Source organism: Leuresthes tenuis, unplaced genomic scaffold, assembly GCF_036924035.1.
Source record: "Leuresthes tenuis unplaced genomic scaffold, fLeuTen1.0.hap1 SCAF_5, whole genome shotgun sequence".
Taxonomy (NCBI): domain Eukaryota; kingdom Metazoa; phylum Chordata; class Actinopteri; order Atheriniformes; family Atherinopsidae; genus Leuresthes; species Leuresthes tenuis.
In genome coordinates, this window is record NW_027325359.1 from 23,526,405 (window position 1) to 23,551,068 (window position 24,664).

Here is a 24,664-nt window from a genome sequence, read left to right on the forward strand (position 1 = left end):
CCCCACCCCCTTCTGTCCCTTCACGCTGCCACCATGTACTGTCTCCGCAGTCTGATGTGTGATGTGTGAGGGGTCCAGGCTGTGTGAATTCTGACAGTCGTGACTTTTCCCAGGACAAGCTGGGACCCTGTTTATTAGAAGATCTTAAAATTTCTGTACTTTTAGGTGACAGAAGGAGAAATGTGACCCAGTCAAAACACAGAGAGTTGCACTCAAAAAGATCTTTAAATAAAGTAAACATACCTTGTGTGCCACAGACTGCACCCAAACACGAGGGGGCAAATAATACCTCTAAAACACTTAAGTTGGCTTTATTAAATGTTAGGTCTTTAGCTGGGAAAACATTCTTAATTGATGATTTTATCACTGAGCACACCCTGGATTTTATGTTTTTAACTGAAACTTGGTTGGAACAAAATAACAGTGCTGCTGTTCTTATTGAGTCAACCCCTCCTGGTTACAGTTTTATCAGCGAGGCCAGAGTGAGCAGGAGAGGAGGAGGGGTCGCAGTCTTATTCAATGAATCCTTTCAATGTAAGCAGTTATCTCCTGGAAGTTTTCAGTCCTTTGAATATATGGCTATACAGGTGAAGGCCTCACCCAGTGTCCTGTTTCTGAATATTTACAGGCCCCCTAAATACTGTTCAGATTTTTCTGAAGACCTCAGTGAACTGCTGTCTATGATCTGTGTTGATTTTGACTGTATAATTATTGTTGGTGATTTTAACATCCATATGGACAATCCTCAGGACAGAGGGACTAAAGACCTGAGTAACACTCTGGACAACTTTGGGCTGACTCAGCATATAACAGAGCCTACGCACAATAGGGGGCACACTCTAGACTTAGTGATCTCCAAGGGTCTAAGCATTTCAAAGATTACTGTGTCTGATGTGGGCCTGTCTGACCATTCCTGTGTTTTCTTTGAGAGTACGATTTCAGTGCACACAAATGTCTCAACAGCAGTGATCTCAAAACTGAAAACAGTAGTAAGATCTTTAACCAGGTTTTCTCCTTAGCACCTGCCCTGTCCGGGGGTTCAGTCAGTGAGCTCGTCAGTAGCTTTAATACTAAAATGTTAAATGTTATGGATACTATTGCTCCCATTAAGGTGAAGGTTATCTCTGGAAGGAAGAAGTCTCCATGGCGAAATTCCACACTGGTGAAAAATGGGAAAAGAGTGTGTCGGAAAGCTGAGCGCAGATGGAGAAAAACAAATCTCCAGGTTCATTATGACATCTATAAAGAGAAACTTCACTCTTATAATTTACAACTGAGGAATGCAAGGAAATCCTACTTCCCTGACATCATCACCAAAAACAGTCATAATGCTCGGGCCTTATTTGCTACAGTTGACAGGCTAACAAACCCTCCTGTGTCAGTGGCAAATGAACTCCATTCCACCATGGCCTGCAATGACTTTGCCAAATTCTTCATAGACAAAGTCCAAAATATTAGACAAGCAGTTGGTACATCAGCAGCAGGTTCAGCATATGTACTGTGTCCACCGAAAACCGGTTTAAACACCATGACACTATTTCAACCCATTAACAGTAAAGACCTGGAGGACATCTTACGTCACCTGAAGTCCTCCTCTTGCTGTTTAGACATCCTACCAACAGGTTTTTTCAAAGGGGTCTCAAAGACTTTGGAGTCAGACCTGTTACTGATTGTGAACCTGTCCTTAACGTCAGGTGTGTTTCCAGAGCCACTAAAAACAGCTGTAATTAAACCTCTGCTGAAAAAGGACAATCTTGATAAGACGCAAATGAACAACTACAGGCCCATCTCAAATCTCCCATTTTTAAGTAAGATCATTGAAAAAGCGGTTTTTCAACAGCTTAATTACTTTTTAACACAAAATAACTGCTATGATACCTTCCAGTCAGGCTTTAGACAGCACCACAGCACTGAGACTGCTCTGACCAAAGTGTTTAATGACATATGTCTGAACACAGACAGTGGAAAAATGTCAGTCTTAGTTTTACTGGATCTCAGTGCTGCCTTTGATACAGTTGACCACAATATATTACTCAAACAACTGGAGAACTGGGCTGGTCTTTCCGGAACTGTACTAAACTGGTTCAAAACATACTTAGAGAACAGGAAGTACTTTGTGTCAATAGGTAACTTTACATCTGAGCAGACAAGAATCACAAGTTCCCCAAGGTTCCATCCTGGGACCTCTTCTGTTTAACATCTACATGCTCCCACTGGCACAGATTATAAAAAACAACCAAATAAACTACCATAGCTATGCAGATGACACACAGATGTATATAACAATGTCACCAGGAGACAGAGGGCCTGTACAGGCCCTTGGAAAATGCATTGAGGAGATTAATGACTGGATGTGCCACAACTTCCTCCAGCTAAACAAAAACAAAACTGAGGTAATTGTCTTTGGAGCCAAAGATAAACGATTGAAAGTCACCACAGAGCTTCAATCTATAAATCTAAAAACGACCAACCAGGCCAGAAATCTGGGTGTAGTGATGGACTCAGACCTAAATTTGGACAAACACATTAAGGCATTAACAAAGTCAGCCTACTATCACCTTAAGAATATATCAAGGCTAAAAGATCTGATGTCTCAGCAGGACCTGGAAAAACTAGTCCATGCATTCATCTTTAGTAGGCTTGATTATTGTAATAGCATCTTTACAGGTCTGCCTAAAAAGTCAGTTAGACAACTGCAGCTCATCCAGAACTCAGCTGCTCGAGTCCTCACTAAGACCAAAAAAGTGGAGCACATCACAGTCCAGCTCTCAAGTCTTTACACTGGCTGCCTGTCCATCAGAGGATAGACTTTAAAGTTCTGATGCTGGTCTATAAAGCTCTGAATGGTCAAGGACCAAAATACATCAGTGACCTCCTGACCCACTATGAACCTTCCAGACCCCTCAGGTCATCTGGATCCGGTATTTTATCAGTTCCCAGAGTCAAAACCAGACATGGAGAAGCTGCATTCAGCTTCTATGCTCCACATGTCTGGAACAAAGTCCCAGAAAGCCTCAGATCAGCTGAAACACTCAGTGTATTTAAGTCCAGGTTGAAGACACATCTATTTTCAGCTGCATTTGAATAAGCTTGAGTTTCAAAACGGAATCATGTTTTAACTATTGATTTTATCTTTCATATATATAATTTTTTCTGATTTTATCTATTGTTCTTATTTCCTTCTTTTGTTTAAATTTTAAATCATGCTTTTTATTTCTTCTGTTTTAATGTCTCTGTGAAGCACTTTGAATCACCTTGTTGTTGAATTGTGCTATACAAATATACTTGCCTTGTCTTGCCTTGCCTTACATTGTCGGGCATTCGCACCTTGTCTTACCCGCTTTTTACAAACTATAGTCAGACATCCACACCTTCTTGCAGCTGAACCACCTCCGCTTACTGTTTTGATCATGTATGGTCTGGCAATACTACCTTTTCTTACCCGTTTGTGAGTAATTATGGCTGGACATTCACACCTACTTTCAGCAGAACACCACCTCTCTCGCTTTTGATGATGTATGGACCGGCATTCTTACCTTTTCTAACACATTTTTCAGCAATTATGTTCGGAGATTCACACCTACTCACAGACGAACAACTCCGCTCCCGCATTTGATGGTGTATAGTCGGGCATTCTCACCCTTTCTCATCAGCTTTTTGCAAATTATGATCTGACATCCACACCTACTTGCAGTCGAACAGTTCTGCTCCCGCTTTTGATTATGTTTGGTTGGATATTCGAACCTTTTCTTAACTGCTTTTTACAAACTTTGGTTGGACGTTCACACCTTCTTGTAGCCGAACACATCCACAGCTGCTTTTGATGATGTATGGTTGGGCATTCGCACCTTTTTTTTACCCATTTTTCAGGAATTATGGGTGGATATTCATACCTTCTTGCAGCTGAACACCTCCTCTCCCACTTATGATCATGTGCGGTTTGATTTTAGAAATTTTTACTTTCATGTTTTCTAGCAATTATTGATGGACATTCAGACCTTCTTTGCAGCTGAACACCTCCGCTCCCGCTTTTGATCATACATTGTCGGGCATTCATACCTTGTCTTACCAGATTTTTACAAACTTTAGTCGAACATTCACACCTTCTTGCAGCTGAACACCTCCGCTCCCGCTTTTGATGGTGTAAAGTTGGGCTTTCGAGCCTTTTCTTACCCGGTTTTTAGAAATTATGGTTGGATATTCAGACCTTGCAGCCGAACACCTCCGCTCCCTCTTTTGATCATACATTGTCGGGCATTCGCACCTTGTCTTACCCGCTTTTTACAAACTATAGTCAGACATTCACACGTTGCAGCTGAACCACCTCCGCTCCCTGTTTTGATCATGTATGGAGTGGCAATACTACCTTTTCTTACCCATTTGTGAGTAATTATGGCTGGACATTCACACCTACTTGCAGTCGAACAGCTCTGCTCCTGCTTTTGATTTTGTTTGGTTGGATATTCGAACCTTTTCTTAACTGCTTTTTACAAACTTTGGTCGGACGTTCACACCTTCTTGCAACCAAACACCTCCGCTTCCGCTTTTGATGGTATATATTCGGGAATTCGAACATTATCTTACCCGTTTTTTACAAACCATGGTCGGACTTTCACACCTTCTTGTAGCCGAACAACTCCACTCCCGCTATTGATTGTGTACAGTCGTGTAGTTTAACCTTTTCTTACCCGCTTTTTACCAACTATGGTCGGACATTCACACCGTCTACAGCGGAACACCTCCGCTTCCGCTTTTGATGGTGTATAGTCGGGCATTCGAACCTTTTCTTACCCGCTTTTTACAAACTATGGTCGGACATTCAAACCTTCTTGTAGCCGAAAAGCTCCGCTCCCTCTTTTGATCATACATTGTCGGGCATTTGCACCTTTTCTTACCCGCTTTTTACAAACCATGGTCGGACTGTCACACCTTCTTGTAGCCGAACACATCTGCTCCCGCTATTGATTGTGTACAGTCGGGTTTTTTAACCTTTTCTTACCCGCTTTTTACCAACTCTGGTCGGACATTCACACCTTCTTACAGCGGAACACCTCCGCTCCCTCTTTTGATGGTGTATGTTCGGGCATTCGAACCTTTTCTTACCCGCTTTTTACAAACTATGCTCGGACATTCAAACCTTCTTATAGCCGAACACATCCACTCCTGCTTTTGATGATGTGTGGTTGGGCATTCGAACCCACTTCTTGCCCGCTTTTCATTAATTATGGGTGGACATTCACACCTTGTCGCAGCCAAACACCTCCGCTCCCTGTTTTGATGGTGTATGGTTGGACATTCGCACCTTTTCTCACCCGCTTTTTGCAAACTATGGTCAGCAATTCACAGCTTCCTCTCCACCATACTTGTATGGTGGGATATTCACACCCACTTGCATCCGAAGACCTCCGCCCCCACTTTTGTTGATATTTAGTCGGTCATTCGCACCTTACCCGCTTTTGGCAAACTATGGCCTTCTTGCAGCCAAACACCTCTGATCTCGCTTTTGATGATGTAAGGTTGGGCATTCAGACCTTGCTTCACCTGCTTTTCACCAAATATAGTCGGACATTCACACCTTCTTGCAGCCGAACACTTCCGCTCCACCTTTTAGTGTTCTATCACACCTTTTTTTCACCGCATTTTATAGATTATGGTTGGAAATTCTCAACCACTCTCATCGGAAGACCTCTCCTCCCGCTTTTGTTAATATATTTGAACTTTAGTCAGACATTCACACCTTCTTGCAGCTGAACCACCTCCGCTCCCTGTTTTGATCATGTATGGTCTGGCAATACTACTTTTTCTTACCCGTTTGTGAGTAATTATGGCTGGACATTCACACCTACTTTCAGCAGAACACCACCTCTCTCGCTTTTGATGATGTATGGACCGGCATTCTTACCTTTTCTAACACATTTTTCAGCAATTATGGTCGGAGATTCACACCTACTCACAGACAAATAACTCCGCTCCCGCATTTGATGGTGTATAGTCGGGCATTCTCACCCTTTCTCATCAGCTTTTTGCAAATTATGATCTGACATTAACACCTGCTTTTGATGATGTATGGTTGGGTATTCGCACCTTTTTTTTACCCATTTTTCAGCAATTATGGGTGGACATTCACACCTTCTTACAGCTGAACACCTCCTCTCCCACTTATGATCATGTGCGGTTTGATTTTCGAAATTTTTACTTTATTTTTTTCTAGCAATTATTGATGGACATTCAGACCTTCTTGCAGCTGAACACCTCCGCTCCCGCTTTTGATCATACATTGTCGGGCATTCGCACCTTGTCTTACCAGATTTTTACAAACTTTAGTCGAACATTCACACCTTCTTGCAGCTGAACACCTCCGCTCCCGCTTTTGATGGTGTAAAGTCGGGCTTTCGAGCCTTTTCTTACCCGGTTTTTAGAAATTATGGTTGGACATTCAGACCTTGCAGCTGAACACCTCCGCTCCCTCTTTTGATTATACATTGTCTGGCATTCGCACCTTGTCTTACCCGCTTTTTACAAACTATAGTCAGACATTCACACGTTGCAGCTGAACCACCTCCGCTCCCTGTTTTGATCATGTATGGTCTGGCAATACTACCTTTACTTACCCGTTTGTGAGTAATTATGGCTGGACATTCACACCTACTTTCAGCAGAACACCACCTCTCTCGCTTTTGATGATGTATGGACCGGCATTCTTACCTTTTCTAACACATTTTTCAGCAATTATGGTCGCAGATTCACACCTACTCACAGACAAACAACTCCGCTCCCGCATTTGATGGTGTATAGTCGGGCATTCTCACCCTTTCCCATCAGCTTTTTGCAAATTATGATCTGACATCCACACCTACTTGCAGTCGAAGAGTTCTGCTCCCGCTTTTGATTATGTTTGGTTGGATATTCGAACCTTTTCTTAACTGCTTTTTACAAACTTTGGTTGGACGTTCACACCTTCTTGTAGCCGAACACATCCACAGCTGCTTTTGATGATGTATAGTTGGGCATTCGCACCTTTTTTTTACCCATTTTTCAGGAATTATGGGTGGACATTCACACCTTCTTGCAGCTGAACACCTCCTCTCCCACTTATGATCATGTGTGGTTTGATTTTAGAAATTTTTACTTTCATGTTTTCTAGCAATTATTGATGGACATTCAGACCTGCTTGCAGCTGAACACCTCCGCTCCCGCTTTTGATCATACATTGTCGGACATTCATACCTTGTCTTACCAGATTTTTACAAACTTTAGTCGAACATTCACACCTTCTTGCAGCTGAACACCTCCGCTCCCGCTTTTGATGGTGTAAAGTCGGGCTTTCGAGCCTTTTCTTACCCGGTTTTTAGAAATTATGGTTGGATATTCAGACCTTGCAGCCGAACACCTCCGCTCCCTCTTTTGATCATACATTGTCGGGCATTCGCACCTTGTCTTACCCGCTTTTTACAAACTATAGTCAGACATTCACACGTTGCAGCAGAACCACCTCCGCTCCCTGTTTTGATTATGTATGGAGTGGCAATACTACCTTTTCTTACCCGTTTGTGAGTAATTATGGCTGGACATTCACACCTACTTGCAGTCGAACAGCTCTGCTCCTGCTTTTGATTTTGTTTGGTTGGATATTCGAACCTTTTCTTAACTGCTTTTTACAAACTTTGGTCGGACGTTCACACCTTCTTGCAACCGAACACCTCCGCTTCCGCTTTTGATGGTATATATTCGGGAATTCGAACCTTTTCTTACCCGTTTTTTACAAACCATGGTCGGACTTTCACACCTTCTTGTAGCCAAACAACTCCACTTCCGCTATTGATTGTGTACAGTAGGGTAGTTTAACCTTTTCTTACCTGCTTTTTAACAACTATGGTCGGACATTCACACCGTCTACAGCGGAACACCTCCGCTTCCGCTTTTGATGGTGTATAGTCGGGCATTCGAACCTTTTCTTACCCGCTTTTTACAAACTATGGTCGGACATTCAAACCTTCTTGTAGCCGAAAAGCTCCGCTCCCTCTTTTGATCATACATTGTCGGGCATTTGCACCTTTTCTTACCCGCTTTTTACAAACCATGGTCGGACTGTCACACCTTCTTGTAGCCAAACACATCTGCTCCCGCTATTGATTGTGTACAGTCGGGTTTTTTAACCTTTTCTTACCCGCTTTTTACCAACTCTGGTCGGACATTCACACCTTCTTACAGCGGAACACCTCCGCTCCCTCTTTTGATGGTGTATGTTCAGGCATTCGAACCTTTTCTTACCCGCTTTTTACAAATTATGCTCGGACATTCAAAGCTTCTTATAGCCGAACACATCCACTCCTGCTTTTGATGATGAGTGGTTGGGCATTCGAACCTACTTCTTGCCCGCTTTTCATTAATTATGGGTGGACATTCACACCTTGTCGCAGCCAAACACCTCCGCTCCCTGTTTTGATGGTGTATGGTTGGACATTCGCACCTTTTCTCACCCGCTTTTTGCAAACTATGGTCAGCAATTCACAGCTTCCTCTCCACCATACTTGTATGGTGGGATATTCACACCCACTTGCATCCGAAGACCTCCGCCCCCACTTTTGTTGATATTTAGTCGGTCATTCGCACCTTACCCGCTTTTGGCAAACTATGGCCTTCTTGCAGCCAAACACCTCTGATCTCGCTTTTGATGATGTAAGGTTGGGCATTCAGACCTTGCTTCACCTGCTTTTCACCAAATATAGTCGGACATTCACACCTTCTTGCAGCCGAACACTTCCGCTCCACCTTTTAGTGTTCTATCACACCTTTTTTTCACCGCATTTTATAGATTATGGTTGGAAATTCTCAACCACTCTATCCGAAGACCTCTCCTCCCGCTTTTGTTAATATATTTGAACTTTAGTCAGACATTCACACCTTCTTGCAGCTGAACCACCTCCGCTCCCTGTTTTGATCATGTATGGTCTGGCAATACTACTTTTTCTTACCCGTTTGTGAGTAATTATGGCTGGACATTCACACCTACTTTCAGCAGAACACCACCTCTCTCGCTTTTGATGATGTATGGACCGGCATTCTTACCTTTTCTAACACATTTTTCAGCAATTATGGTCGGAGATTCACACCTACTCACAGACAAACAACTCCGCTCCCGCATTTGATGGTGTATAGTCGGGCATTCTCACCCTTTCTCATCAGCTTTTTGCAAATTATGATCTGACATTAACACCTGCTTTTGATGATGTATGGTTGGGTATTCGCACCTTTTTTTTACCCATTTTTCAGGAATTATGGGTGGACATTCACACCTTCTTGCAGCTGAACACCTCCTCTCCCACTTATGATCATGTGCGGTTTGATTTTCGAAATTTTTACTTTAATTTTTTCTAGCAATTATTGATGGACATTCAGACCTTCTTGCAGCTGAACACCTCCGCTCCCGCTTTTGATCATACATTGTCGGGCATTCGCACCTTGTCTTACCAGATTTTTACAAACTTTAGTCGAACATTCACACCTTCTTGCAGCTGAACACCTCCGCTCCCGCTTTTGATGGTGTAAAGTCGGGCTTTCGAGCCTTTTCTTACCCGTTTTTTAGAAATTATGGTTGGACATTCAGACCTTGCAGCCGAGCACCTCCGCTCCCTCTTTTGATTATACATTGTCGGGCATTCGCACCTTGTCTTACCCGCTTTTTACAAACTATAGTCAGACATTCACACGTTGCAGCTGAACCACCTCCGCTCCCTGTTTTGATCATGTATGGTCTGGCAATACTACCTTTTCTTACCCGTTTGTGAGTAATTATGGCTGGACATTCACACCTACTTTCAGCAGAACACCACCTCTCTCGCTTTTGATGATGTATGGACCGGCATTCTTACCTTTTCTAACACATTTTTCAGCAATTATGGTCGCAGATTCACACCTACTCACAGACAAACAACTCCGCTCCCGCATTTGATGGTGTATAGTCGGGCATTCTCACCCTTTCTCATCAGCTTTTTGCAAATTATGATCTGACATCCACACCTACTTGCAGTCGAAGAGTTCTGCTCCCGCTTTTGATTATGTTTGGTTGGATATTCGAACCTTTTCTTAACTGCTTTTTACAAACTTTGGTTGGACGTTCACACCTTCTTGTAGCCGAACACATCCACAGCTGCTTTTGATGATGTATGGTTGGGCATTCGCATCTTTTTTTTATCCATTTTTCAGGAATTATGGGTGGACATTCACACCTTCTTGCAGCTGAACACCTCCTCTCCCACTTATGATCATGTGCGGAATGATTTTCGAAATTTTTACTTTAATTTTTTCTAGCAATTATTGATGGACATTCAGACCTTCTTGCAGCTGAACACCTCCGCTCCCGCTTTTGATCATACATTGTCGGGCATTCGCACCTTGTCTTACCAGCTTTTTACAAACTTTAGTCGAACATTCACACCTTCTTGCAGCTGAACACCTCCGCTCCCGCTTTTGATGGTGTATAGTCGGGCTTTCGAGCCTTTTCTTACCCGGTTTTTAGAAATTATGGTTGGACATTCAGACCTTGCAGCCGAACACCTCCGCTCCCTCTTTTGATCATACATTGTCGGGCATTCTTACCTTTTCGCTTTTGATGATGTATGGTCCGGCATTCTTACCTTTTCTAATACATTTTTCAGCACTTATGGTCGGACATTCACACCTACTCAGAGCCGAACACCTCCGCTCCCGCATTTGATGGTGTAGAGTCGGGCATTGTCACCCTTTCTCATCAGCTTTTTGCAAATTATGATCTGACATTCAGACCTGCTTTTGATAATGTATGGTTGGGCATTGGCACCTTTTTTTACCCATTTTTCAGGAATTATGGGTGGACATTCACACCGTCTTGCAGCTGAACACCTCCTCTCCCGCTTATGATCATGTGCGGTTTGATATTCGAAAATTTTCTTTCATGTTTTAAAGAAATTATTGATGGACATTCAGACCTTCTTGCAGCTGAACCCCTCTGCTCGCGCTTTTGATGGTGTATAGTCGGGCATTCGCACCTTGTCTTACCCGCTTTTTACAAACTTTAGTCGGACATTCAGACCTTCTTGCAGCTGAACCACCTCCGCTCCCTGTTTTGATCATGTATGGTCTGGCAATACTACCTTTTCTTACCCGTTTGTGAGTAATTTTGGTTGGACATTCACACCTACTCACAACCGAACAACTCCGCTACCGCATTTGATGGTGTATAGTCGGGCATTCTCACCCTTTCTCATCAGCTTTTTGCAAATTATGATCTGACATTCACACCTACTTGCAGTCGAAAAGCTCTGCTCCCGCTTTTGATTATGTTTGGTTGGATATTCGAACCTTTTCTTAACTGCTTTTTACAAACTTTGTTCGGAGGTTCACGTCTTCTTGAAGCCGAACACCTCCGCTTCCGCTTTTGATGGTGTACAGTCGGGCATTTTAACCTTTTCTTACCCGCTTTTTACCAACTATGGTCGGACATTCACACCTTCTTACAGCGGAACACCTCCGCTCCCTCTTTTGATGGTGTATGTTCGGGCATTCGAACCTTTTCTTACCCGCCTTTTAAAAACTATGGTCGGACATTCAAACCTTCTTGTAGCCGAACACATCCACTCCTGCTTTTGATGATGTATGGTTGGGCATTCGCACCTTTTCTTAACCATTTTTCAGTAATTATTGGTGGACATTCAGACCTTCTTGCAGCTGAACACCTCCGCTCCCGCTTTTGATGGTGTATAGTCGGGCTTTCGAGCCTTTTCTTCCCCGGTTTTTAGAAATTATGGTTGGACATTCAGACCTTGCAGCCGAAAACCTCCGCTCCCTCTTTTGATCATACATTGTTGGGCATTCGCACCTAGTCTTACGCGCTTTTTACAAACTTTAGTCAGAAATTCACACCTTGCAGCTGAACCACCTCCGCTCCCTGTTTTGATCATGTATTGTCTGGCAATACTACCATTTCTTACCCGTTTGTGAGTAATCTTCTAAAAGGTCCTCCTCGGCTGTTGACCTTCGGGGAGGTGAGTACCTTCACTAGACTCACCTGTCTGCTCTTCCTCCTCATTTAGCGTAGCTCCACCCTCTGCCTGTGAATTCTCACAGACTTCAGCACTGAGTGGTGAGGCCTCTACAGGCCCCTCTCCTTTTTGCTCCTCACTTCCAATCCAAGCTTTTAGCGGGAAGTTTGAATTTATTGGGTCAACCTCTTCACTTTGTTCACCAACTGCCACCTCTGGTCCTTCTCTTTGTTGGCTTGACTGTGGCTTTACCGTCTTTAATTTGTTGGCAAAAGATTTAGGGCAATCTCAGAAGAGGTGATTTAATTCTCCACAGAGATTACATTTCCTGCCATTTGGACACTCTCCAAAAGTGTCCCCAATTTCTCTGCACTTCCCACATATCACCTTGGTACAAGCCTCAACCAGGTGCCCATGCTCACCACACTTGCGGCAGAGCTTGGGCTGCCCCTGGTACTGGATGTAACCTCGGTTTTCGAGGTGGCCAGAGTGTCACTTTGCATCTCCGCCCACCCGCTGCACTGAGCACTCTTCAGCCCTTTTAAATGGTATAACATTGCACTCCCGCACGCTCCAGCGAGCACCATTCAAGCAACAACTTTGCACTCCAGCTTCAAACATCGGCACAGTCGCAACAAGTAAGGCAACTCTACTCAGAGAAGTCACTCTGCACAGTAACAAGATTTCTTTTGCACAGACAGAAAGGGCTTCACCCGCAAAGGTAAAGCCTGCCAAAAATAGCAACAACTCATTAGTGCTGCTCTCCACGGAAGTCTTTAGTAAAAGGCGAAAGACTTGTACATTATGAAGAGAAACCAGAGTACGATTATCTGTCACTGCGGGAGCAGGGCATCAGGCTAGTTGGCATAGCCACCTTCCCCATGGTGAGCTTTGCTTGGTTGAGACGCTTGCTCCCCCTCCTTGCTCCTCGGCTGACCAAGTAGGAAAAATCGGGTCCTATTCGATGGCTGCCTTGTCTTTTACTCTGTGCAAAAGACAAGGCAGCCACAAACACCACGGGAACACCGTATTGAGGCTTTGTTCTGACCGCTCATTCAGTGTCGCGTTTCTTTCAAGCAATTCTCCCGGTTAGCCCGCACTCGGCTCGCCCCCAGAGCTGTGTTAAAGTCTACTTCGCATTCACTCTCTTTTCTCAGCAGACTAAAAGAAAGTTTCATCTTGGGCTCCCTGAAACTTCCATCCTGCACCACTGTTTGCTTTTTCACAAGAGCAGAGAAGAGCGCACCGTTCCCAGCGGCACTGCAGTACTGGGTCGATGCTTGGAGTGAACGGAGCAAGCTCCTTTTTCAACTCCTATTGCTAAAAATCCATTTAATATGTAGTCCTCGTACAAAGGCCATATCAGATATTAAACTGATAAGAACAGGTACTTACACTTGATCTTAGCCAAAAGGCCGAGAAGCGATAACTGTCCACTGGTTCACGTCCGAGGGCCCTTCCTGGCACAATGCGCACTTGTAGCGGTGTTCTTTTTATGGCCAGAGGTGGCCAGAGTGTCACTTTGCACCTCCGCCCACCCGCTGCACTGAGCACTCTTCAGCCCTTTTAAATGGTATAACTTTGCACTCCCGCACGCTCCAGCAAGCACCATTCAAGCAACATCGGCACAGTCGCAACAAGTAAGGCGACTCTACTCAGAGAAGTCACTCTGCACAGTAACAAGATTTCTTTTGCACAGACGGAAAGGGCTTCACCCGCAAAGGTAAAGCCTGCCAAAAATAGAAACAACTCATTAGTGCTGCTTTCCACGGAAGTCTTTAGTAAAAGGCGAAAGACTTGTACGTTATGAAGAGAAACCAGAGTACGATTATCCGTCACTGCGGGAGCAGGGCATCAGGCTAGTTGGCATAGCCACCTTCCCCATGGTGAGCTTTGCTTGGTTGAGACGCTTGCTCCCCCTCCTTGCTCCTCGGCTGACCAAGTAGGAAAAATCGGGCCCTATTCGATGGCTGCCTTGTCTTTTACTCTGTGCAAAAGACAAGGCAGCCACAAACACCACGGGAACACCGTATTGAGGCTTTGTTCTGACCGCTCATTCAGTGTCGCGTTTCTTTCAAGTAATTCTCCCGGTTAGCCCGCACTCGGCTCGCCCCCAGAGCTGTGTTAAAGTCTACTTCGCATTCACTCTCTTTTCTCAGCAGACTAAAAGAAAGTTTCATCTTGGGCTCCCTGAAACTTCCATCCTGCACCACTGTTTGCTTTTTCACAAGAGCAGAGAAGAGCGCACCGTTCCCAGCGGCACTGCAGTACCGGGTCGATGCTTGGAGTGAACGGAGCAAGCTCCTTTTTCAACTCCTATTGCTAAAAATCCATTTAATATGTAGTCCTCGTACAAAGGCCATATCAGATATTAAACTGATAAGAACAGGTACTACACTTGATCTTAGCCAAAAGGCCGAGAAGCGATAACTGTCCACTGGTTCACGTCCGAGGGCCCTTCCTGGCACAATGCGCACTTGTAGCGGTGTTCTTTTTATGGCCATAGGTGGCCAGAGTGTCACTTTGCACCTCCGCCCACCCGCTGCACTGAGCACTCTTCAGCCCTTTTAAATGGTATAACTTTGCACTCCCGCACGCTCCAGCAAGCACCATCCAAGCAACAACGTTGCACTCCAGGTTCAAACATCGGCACAGTTGCAACAAGTAAGGCGACTCTACTCAGAGAAGTCACTCTGCACAGTAACAAGATTTCTTTTGCACAGACGGAAAGGGCTTCACCCGCAAAGGTAATGCCTGCCAAAAATAGAAACAACTCATTAGTGCTGCTTTCCACGGAAGTCTTTAGTAAAAGGCGAAAGACTTGTACGTTATGAAGAGAAACCAGAGTACGATTATCCGTCACTGCGGGAGCAGGGCATCAGGCTAGTTGGCATAGCCACCTTCCCCATGGTGAGCTTTGCTTGGTTGAGACGCTTGCTCCCCCCCTTGCTCCTCGGCTGACCAAGTAGGAACAATCGGGCCCTATTCGATGGCTGCCTTGTCTTTTACTCTGTGCAAAAGACAAGGCAGCAACAAAAACACCACGGGAAAACCGTATTGAGGCTTTGTTCTGACCGCTCATTCAGTGTCGCGTTTCTTTCAAGCAATTCTCCCGGTTAGCCCGCACTCGGCTCACCCCCAGAGCTGTGTTAAAGTCTACTTCGCATTCACTCTCTTTTCTCAGCAGACTAAAAGAAAGTTTCATCTTGGGCTCCCTGAAACTTCCATCCTGCACCACTGTTTGCTTTTTCACAAGAGCAGAGAAGAGCGCACCGTTCCCAGCGGCACTGCAGTACCGGGTCGATGCTTGGAGTGAACGGAGCAAGCTCCTTTTTCAACTCCTATTGCTAAAAATCCATTTAATATGTAGTCCTCGTACAAAGGCCATATCAGATATTAAACTGATAAGAACAGGTACTACACTTGATCTTAGCCAAAAGGCCGAGAAGCGATAACTGTCCACTGGTTCGCGTCCGAGGGCCCTTCCTGGCACAATGCGCACTTGTAGCGGTGTTCTTTTTATGGCCAGAGGTGGCCAGAGTGTCACTTTGCACCTCCGCCCACCCGCTGCACTGAGCACTCTTCAGCCCTTTTAAATGGTATAACTTTGCACTCCCGCACGCTCCAGCAAGCACCATTCAAGCAACAACGTTGCACTCCAGCTTCAAACATCGGCACAGTCGCAACAAGTAAGGCGACTCTACTCAGAGAAGTCACTCTGCACAGTAACAAGATTTCTTTTGCACAGACGGAAAGGGCTTCACCCGCAAAGGTAAAGCCTGCCAAAAATAGAAACAACTCATTAGTGCTGCTTTCCACGGAAGTCTTTAGTAAAAGGCGAAAGACTTGTACGTTATGAAGAGAAACCAGAGTACGATTATCCGTCACTGCGGGAGCAGGGCATCAGGCTAGTTGGCATAGCCACCTTCCCCATGGTGAGCTTTGCTTGGTTGAGACGCTTGCTCCCCCCCTTGCTCCTCGGCTGACCAAGTAGGAACAATCGGGCCCTATTCGATGGCTGCCTTGTCTTTTACTCTGTGCAAAAGACAAGGCAGCAACAAAAACACCACGGGAAAACCGTATTGAGGCTTTGTTCTGACCGCTCATTCGGTGTCGCGTTTCTTTCAAGCAATTCTCCCGGTTAGCCCACACTCGGCTCGCTCCTAGAGCCGTGTTAAAGTCTACTTCGCATTCATTCTTGTTTCTCAGCAGACTCTTGGGATTTTATCTATAAAATGAATTCCTTCACTCAAACTATGTTAAAACTGCTTTGTCCTTCATATTTACCATGTCTAGAAAGATTTAAACAAAAAAAACAACGTTGTACTTTGCAGTAAAAGACAGAGCAAATCTAAAGTTTCATGAATCCGAGAATAAGCTTACTTTCATGAGTTCTTCACGATTTGGGATTTTGCTATAAAATGAATTCCTTCACTCAAACTAAATTAAAACTGCTAAACCGCTAATCTGTTACATGTAAGGCAGATGTCAAATTCACCGAAATAGGATCTAAGGGTATTCGGCCAATCGAGCTGTAGCAGCTTCGGTAAAAGAGTATAAGTTGAAGAGTTTGTGAATAAAGGTGTGCGCACACATAGTGAGCTGTAGGAAAATAGGCAGGGAGCAATGCCGGCTGGGGTATATGTTCTTGTATGTTGTCTGACTGTTTGATTTGAATGTGTTGTGTAAGTGTCCTGTTGAATGTTACATGTTTGGGCTTTGACACGCTTCACTGTGGTTGTTAACTGTGTGGTGTGTCCTGAAATGTTATATGTTTGGGCTGTGTGACATGCTTAATGCTTGTCAGTAGCTACCCACTTATTCATATATAGCAACTGACAACATAAGAAGTCCGGACATACTTTGATAGTAGTTGTAGAAGTATCCTTATTGATAATAGATAAACTAATTCATAGTGATAGAACAGTAGATGAACAGGTGCCTGCACATGTCTCACGAAAATAAAATGGGTGTATGATTGCTGACGGCAGAGCAATACTGCCAAACTTATGAGTTCTTGTGGCAAACTTGATTCAGTGTCTTGACGTGTATACGCTGTTTCGCTGACTTGATTGTCACAAGAAACAAAGTGTGTTTGATAAGATCCGACCATTTTATTACGGGAGGATCAGTATCAGTATTCGGCTGCAAGTAGGTGTGAATGTCCAACCTTAATTTGTAAAAAGCGGGTAAGAAAAGGTTCTCATGCCCGACTATACATTAACAAAAGCGGGAGGAGAGGTCTTCGGATGAGAGTGGGTAAGAATTTCCAACCATAATCTATAAAATGCGGTGAAGAAAAAGGTGTGAATGCTACATAGAACACTCAAAAGTGGAGCGGAAGTGTTCGGCTGCAAGAAGGTGTGAATGTCCGACTATATTTGGTGAAAAGTAGGTGAAGCAAGGTCTGAATGCCCAACCTTACATCATCAAAAGCGAGATCAGGTGTTTGGCTGCAAGAAGGCCATAGTTTGCCAAAAGGTGCGAATGACCGACTAAATATCAACAAAAGTGGGGGTGGAGGTCTTCGGATGCAAGTGGGTGTGAATATCCCACCATACAAGTATGGTGGAGAGGAAGCTGTGAATGGCCGACCATAGTAAAAAGCGGGTGAGAAAAGGTGCGAATGTCCACCATTATACACCATCAAAACAGGGAGCGGAGGTGTTTGGCTGCGACAAGGTGTGAATGTCCACCCATAATTAATGAAAAGCGGGCAACAAGTAGGTTTGAATGCCCAACCATACATCATCAAAATAAGGAGCGGAGGTGTTCCGTTGTAAGAAGTTATGAATGTCCGACCATAGTTGGTAAAAAGCGGGTAAGAAAAGGTTAAAATACCCGACTGTACACAATCAATAGCGGGAGCGGAGTTGTTCGGCTACTAAAAGGTGTGAAAGTCCGACCAAGTTTTGTAAAAAGCGGGTAAGAAAAGGTGCGAATGCCCGACAATTTATGATCAAAAGAGGGAGCGGAGTTGTTCAGCTGCAAGAAGGTCTGAATGTCCATCAATAATTGCTAGAAAAAATTAAAGTAAAAATTTTGAAAATCAAACCGCACATGAGAGGAGGTGTTCGGCTGCAACAAGGTGTGAATGTCCACCCATAATTACTGAAAAATGGGTAAAAAAAAGGTGCGAATACCCAACCATACATCATCAAAAGCAGCTGTGGATGTGTTCGGCTACAAGAAGGTTTGAACGTCCAACCAAAGTTTGTAAAAAGCAGTTAAGAAAAGTTTCGAATATCCAACCAAACATAATCAAAAGCGGGAGCAGAACTGTTCGACTGCAAGTAAGTGTGAATGTCAGATCATAATTTGCAAAAAGCTGATGAGAAAGGGTGAGAATGCCCGACTATACACCATCAAATGCGGGAGCGGAGTTGTTCGTCTGTTAGTAGGTGTGAATCTCCGACCATAATTGCTGAAAAATGTGTTAGAAAAGGTAAGAATGCCGGTCCATACATCATCAAAAGCGAGAGAGGTGGTGTTCTGCTTAAAGTAGGTGTGAATGTCCAGCCATAATTACTCACAAATGGGTAAGAAAAGGTAGTATTGCCAGACCATACATGATCAAAACAGGGAGCGGAGGTGGTTCAGCTGCAAGAAGGTGTGAATGTCCGACTAAAGTTCAAATATATTCACAAAAGCGGGAGGAGAGGTCTTCGGATGAGAGTGGTTGAGAATTTCCAACCATAATCCATAAAATGCGGTGAAAAAAAGGTGTGATAGAACACTAAAAGGTGGAGCAGACGTGTTCCGCTGTAAGAAGGTGTGAATGTCCGACCATAGTTTGTAAAAAGCGGGTAAGAAAAGGTTCTAATACCCGACTGTACACCACCAATAGCGGGAGCAGGGTTGTTCGGGTACAAGAAGGTGTGAAAGTCCACCCATGGTTTGTAAAAAGCGGGTAAGAAAAGGTTCGAATGCCCGAATATATACTATCAAAAGCGGAAGCGGAGGTGTTCGGCTGCAAGAAGGTGTGAACGTCCGACCAAAGTAAGTAAAAAGCAGTTAAGAAAAGGTTCGAATATCCAACCAAACATAATCAAAAGCGGGAGCAGAGCTGTTCGACTGCAAGTAGGTGTGAATGTCAGATCATAATTTGCAAAAAGCTGATGAGGAAGGGTGAGAATGCCCGACTATACACCATCAAATGCGGTAGCGGAGTTGTTCGGCTGTGAGTAGGTGTGAATGTCCAGCCAAAATTACTCACAAACGGGTAAGAAAAGGTAGTATTGCCAGACCATACATGATCAAAACAGGGAGCGGAGGTGGTTCAGCTGCAAGAAGGTCTGAATGTCCGACTAAAGTTTGTAAAAAGCGGGTGAGACAAGGTGCGAATGCCCGACAATGTATGATCAAAAGAGGGAGCGGAGCTGTTAGGTTGCAAGAAGGTCTGAATGTCCAACCATAATTTGTAAAAACCGGGAAGAAAAGGCTCGAAAGCCCGACTATACACCATCAAAAGCGGGAGCGGAGGTGTTCAGCTGCAAGAAGGTCTGAATGTCCACCAATAATTACTGAATAATGGTTAAGAAAAGGCGCGAATGCCCAACCATACATCATCAAAAGCAGGAGTGGATGTGTTCGGCTACAAGAAGGTTTGAATGTCCGACCATAGTTTTTAAAAGGCGGGTAAGAAAAGGTTCGAATGCCCGATCATACAACATCAAAAGAGGGAGCGGAGGTGTTCCGCTGTAAGAAGGTGTGAATGTCCGACCATAGTTGGTAAAAAGCGGGTAAGAAAAGGTTAAAATGCCCGACTGTACACCATCAAAAGCGGATGCGGAGGTGTTCGGCTTCAAGATGACGTGAACCTCCGAACAAAGTTTGTAAAAAGCAGTTAAGAAAAGGTTCGAATATCCAATCAAACATAATCAAAAGCGGGAGCAGAGCTGTTCGACTGCAAGTAGGTTTGAATGTCCGACCATAGTTTTTAAAAGGCGGGTAAGAAAATGTGCGAATGCCCAAATATACATCATCAAAAGAGGGAGCGGAGGTGTTCGGCTACAAGAAGGTTTGAATGTCCAACCATGGTTGGTAAAAAGCGGGTAAGAAAAGGTTCGTATGCCCGAATATACACCATCAAAAGCGGAAGCGGAGGTGTTCGGCTTCAAGAAGACGTGAACGTCAAATGCGGGAGCGGAAGTATTCGGCTGTGAGTAGGTGTGAATATCCGACCATAATTGCTGAAAATGTGTTAGAAAAGGTAAGAATGCCGGACCATACATCATCAAAAGCGAAAAGGTGCGAATGCCCGACATTGTATGATAAAAAGAGGGAGCGGAGGTTTTCGGCTGCAAGGTCTGAATGTCCAACCATAATTAGTAAAAACGGGGGAAGAAAAGGCTCGAAAGCCCGACTATACACCATCAAAAGCGGGAGCGGAGGTGTTCAGCTGCAAGAAGGTCTGAATGTCCACCAATAATTACTGAAAAATGGTTAAGAAAAGGCACGAATAGCCAACCATACACCATCAAAAGCAGGAGTGGATGTGTTCGGCTACAAGAAGGTTTGAATGTCCGACCATGGTTTTTAAAAGGCGGGTAAGAAAAGGTTCGAATACCCGAACATACACCATCAAAAGAGGGAGCGGAGGTGTTCCGCTGTAAGAAGACGTGAACCTCCGAACAAAGTTTGTAAAAAGCAGTTAAGAAAAGGTTCGAATATCCAACCAAACAAAATCAAAAGCGGGAGCAGAGCTGTTCGACTGCAAGTAGGTGTGAATGTCCAGCCATAATTACTCACAACCGGGTAAGAAAAGGTAGTATTGCCAGACCATACATAATCAAAACAGGGAGCAGAGGTGGTTCAGCTGCAACGTGTGAATGTCTGACTATAGTTTGTAAAATGCGGGTAAGACAAGGTGCGAATGCCCGACAATGTATGATCAAAAGAGGGAGCGGAGGTGTTCGGCTGCAAGGTCTGAATGTCCAACCATAATTTCTAAAAACCAGGTAAGAAAAGGCTCGAAAGCCCGACTATACACCATCAAAAGCGGAAGCGGAGGTGTTCGGCTTCAAGAAGACGTGTACTTCCGAACAAAATTTGTAAAAAGCAGTTAAGAAAAGGTTCGAATATCCAACCAAACATAATCAAAAGCGGGAGCAGAGCTGTTCGACTGCAAGTAGGTGTGAATGTCAGATCATAATTTGCAAAAAGCTGATGAGAAAGGGTGAGAATGCCCGACTATACACCATCAAATGCGGTAGCGGAGTTGTTCGGCTTTGAGTAGGTGTGAATGTCCAGCCAAAATTACTCACAAACGGGTAAGAAAAGGTAGTATTGCCAGACCATACATGATCAAAACAGGGAGCGAAGGTGGTTCAGCTGCAAGAAGGTCTGAATGTCCGACTAAAGTTTGTAAAAAGCGCGTAAGACAAGGTGCGAATGCCAGACAATGTATGATCAAAAGAGGGAGCGGAGGTGTTAGGTTGCAAGAAGGTCTGAATGTCCAACCATAATTTGTAAAAACCGTGAAGAAAAGGCTCGAAAGCCCTACTATACACCATCAAAAGCGCGAGCAGAGGGGTTCAGCTGCAAGAAGGTCTGAATGTCCATCAATAATTTCTTTAAAACATGAAAGAAAATTTTCGAATATCAAACCGCACATGATCATAAGCGGGAGAGGATGTTTTCAGCTGCAAGACGGTGTGAATGTCCACCCATAATTCCTGAAAAATGGGTAAAAAAAGGTGCGAATGCCCAACCATACATTATCAAAAGCAGCTGTGAATATCAGATCATAATTTGCAAAAAGCTGATGAGAAAGGGTGAGAATGCCCGACTATACACCATCAAATGCGGGAGCGGAGGTGTTCGGCTCTGAGTAGGTGTGAATGTCCGACCATAATTGCTGAAAAATGTGTTAGAAAAGGTAAGAATGCCGGTCCATACATCATCAAAAGCGAGAGAGGTGGTGTTCTGCTGAAAGTAGGTGTGAATGTCCAGCCATAATTACTCACAAACGGGTAAGAAAAGGTAGTATTGCCAGACCATACATGATCAAAACAGGGAGCGGAGGTGGTTCAGCTGCAAGAAGGTGTGAATGTCCGACTAAAGTTCAAATATATTAACAAAAGCAGGAGGAGAGGTCTTCGGATGACAATGGTTGAGAATTTCCAACCATAATCTATAAAATGCGGTGAAAAAAAGGTGTGATAGAAAACTAAAAGGTGGAGCGGAAGTATTCGGCTGCAAGAAGGTGTGAATGTCCGACTATATTTGGTGAAAAGCAGGTGAAGCAAGGTCTGATTGTCCAACCTTACATCATCAAAAACGAGATCAGTGGTGTTTGGCTGCAAGAAGGCCATAGTTTGCCAAAAGCGGGTAAGGTGCGAATGACCGACTAAATATCAACAAAAGTGGGGGCGGAGGTCTTCGGATGCAAGTGGGTGTGAATCTTCCACCATACAAGTATGGTGGAGAGGAAGCTGTGAATTGCTGACCATAGTTTGCAAAAAGCGGTTGAGAAAAGGTGCGAATGTCCAACCATACATGATCAAAACAGGGAGCGGACGTGTTTGGCTGCGACAAGGTGTGAATGTCCACCCATAATTAATGAAAAGCGGGCAAGAAGTAGGTTCGAATGCCCAACCACACATCATCAAAAGCAGGAGCGGATGTGTTCAGCTACAAGAAGGTGTGACAGTCCGACCATGGTTTGTAAAAAGCGGGTAAGAGAAGGTGCAAATGCCCGACAATGTATGATCAAAAGAGGGAGCGGAGCTTTTCGGCTACAAGAAGGATTGAATGTCCGACCATAGTTTGTAAAAAGCGGGTAAGAAAAGGTTCGAATGCCCGACTATACACCATCAAAAGCGGAAGCGGAGGTGTTCCGCTGTAAGACGGTGTGAATGTCCAACCATAGTTGGTAAAAAGCGGGTAAGAAAAGGTTAAACTACCCGACTGTACACAATCAATAGCGTGAGTGGAGTTGTTCGGCTACAAGAAGGTGTGAAAGTCCGACCATGTTTTGTAAAAAGCGGGTAAGAAAAGGTTCGAATTCCCGAATATATACCATCAAAAGCGGAAGCGGAGGTGTTCGGTTGCAAGAAGGTGTGAACGTCCGACCAAAGTTTGTAAAAAGCAGTTAAGAAAAGCGTCAAATATCCAACCAAACAAAATCAAAAGCGGGAGCAGAGCTGTTAGACTGCAAGTAGGTGTGAATGTCCAGACATAATTACTCACAAATGGGTAAGAAAAGGTAGTATTGCCACTCCATACATGATCAAAACAGGGAGCGGAGGTGGTTCAGCTGCAACGTGTGAATGTCTGACTATAGTTTGTAAAAAGCGGGTAAGACAAGGTGCGAATGCCCGACAATGTATGATCAAAAGAGGGAGCGGAGGTGTTCGGCTACAAGAAAGTGTGAAAGTCCGACCATGGTTTGTAAAAAGCGGGTAAGAAAAGGTTCGAATGCCCGAACATACACCATCAAAAGAGGGAGCGGACGTGTTCCGCTGTAAGAAGGTGTGAATGTCCGACCATAGTTTGTAAAAAGCGGGTAAGAAAAGGTTAAAATACCCGACTGTACACAATCAATAGCGGGAGCAGAGTTGTTCGGCTACAAGAAGGTGTGAAAGTCCACCCATGGTATGTAAAAAGCGGGTAACAAAAGGTTCGAATGCCCAAATATATACCATCAAAAGCGGAAGTGGTGGTGTTCGACTGCAAGTAGGTGTGAATATCAGATCATATGCAAAAAGTTGATGAGAAAGGGTGAGAATGCCTGACTAAACACCATCAAATGCGGGAGCGGAAGTGTTTGGCTGTGAGTAGGTGTGAATGTCCGACCATAATTGCTGAAAAATGTGTTAGAAAAGGTAAGAATGCTGGACCATACATCATCAAAAGCGGGAGAGGTGGTGTTCGGCTGCAAGAAGGTGTGAAAGTCCGACCATGGTTTGTAAAAAGCGGGTAAGAAAAGGTTTGAATGCCCGAATATACACCATCAAAAGTGGAAGCGGAATTGTTCGGCTGCAAGAAGGTGTGAACGTCCGACCAGTTTGTAAAAAGCAGTGAAAAGCGAGAAAAAGCTTTTCGTTAGTTTTGCATGATTTGGGATTTTGCTTATAAAATGCATTCCTTCACTCAAACTATGTTAAAACTGATTTGTCCTTCATATTTACCTTGTCTAGAAAGATTTAAACAAAAAAAAAACCCAACGTACTTTGCAGTAAAAGAAAGAGCAAATCTAAGATCTAAAAGTTTCAGGAATCCGAGTATAAGCTTGCTTTCATGAGTTCTTCACGATTTCGGATTTTGCTACAAAATGAATTGCTTTGCTCAAACCAAGTTAAACCTGCTTTGTCCTTCCATATTTATCAATGTCGAGATAGATTTAAACAAAACAAAGAAAACACGTTGTACTTTGCAATATAACAAATAGCAACACTGAAGGATCAGGAATCCGAGAATAAGCTTTTCATGTGTTGTGCATGTTTTGAGATTTTGTTTTAAAATGAATTCCTTCACTCAAACTATGTTAAAACTGCTTTGACATTGATAAATATGAAGACAAAGCAATTTTAACTTGGTTTGAGCATTTTATAGGAAAATCCGAAATCATGCAGAACGTATGAAAATAAGCTTATTCTCGGATTCCTGTGCCTTCAGTGTTGCTCTTTCTTCTACTGCAA

At 44.0% G+C, this 24,664-nt stretch overlaps 7 non-coding genes across 7 annotated transcripts; all 7 read right to left on the reverse strand.

Moving 5' to 3' along the window:
* Window positions 1-12,730: 12,730 nt before the first annotated feature.
* On the reverse strand, window positions 12,731-12,844 carry LOC140308256 (U5 spliceosomal RNA). Its single transcript, XR_011916219.1, has one exon. It is a non-coding gene; the product is annotated as a U5 spliceosomal RNA (small nuclear RNA).
* Window positions 12,845-13,255: 411 nt separating this feature from the next.
* On the reverse strand, window positions 13,256-13,447 carry LOC140308020 (U2 spliceosomal RNA). Its single transcript, XR_011916033.1, has one exon. It is a non-coding gene; the product is annotated as a U2 spliceosomal RNA (small nuclear RNA).
* Window positions 13,448-13,732: 285 nt separating this feature from the next.
* LOC140308098 (U5 spliceosomal RNA) lies at window positions 13,733-13,846 on the reverse strand. The gene has a single exon (XR_011916075.1). It is a non-coding gene; the product is annotated as a U5 spliceosomal RNA (small nuclear RNA).
* A 411-nt stretch (window positions 13,847-14,257) lies between these two features.
* LOC140307877 (U2 spliceosomal RNA) lies at window positions 14,258-14,448 on the reverse strand. Its single transcript, XR_011915902.1, has one exon. It is a non-coding gene; the product is annotated as a U2 spliceosomal RNA (small nuclear RNA).
* Window positions 14,449-14,754: 306 nt separating this feature from the next.
* LOC140308361 (U5 spliceosomal RNA) lies at window positions 14,755-14,870 on the reverse strand. The gene has a single exon (XR_011916315.1). It is a non-coding gene; the product is annotated as a U5 spliceosomal RNA (small nuclear RNA).
* A 412-nt stretch (window positions 14,871-15,282) lies between these two features.
* Window positions 15,283-15,473, reverse strand: LOC140307878 (U2 spliceosomal RNA). Its single transcript, XR_011915903.1, has one exon. It is a non-coding gene; the product is annotated as a U2 spliceosomal RNA (small nuclear RNA).
* Window positions 15,474-15,781: 308 nt separating this feature from the next.
* LOC140308099 (U5 spliceosomal RNA) lies at window positions 15,782-15,895 on the reverse strand. The gene has a single exon (XR_011916076.1). It is a non-coding gene; the product is annotated as a U5 spliceosomal RNA (small nuclear RNA).
* Window positions 15,896-24,664: the final 8,769 nt, after the last annotated feature.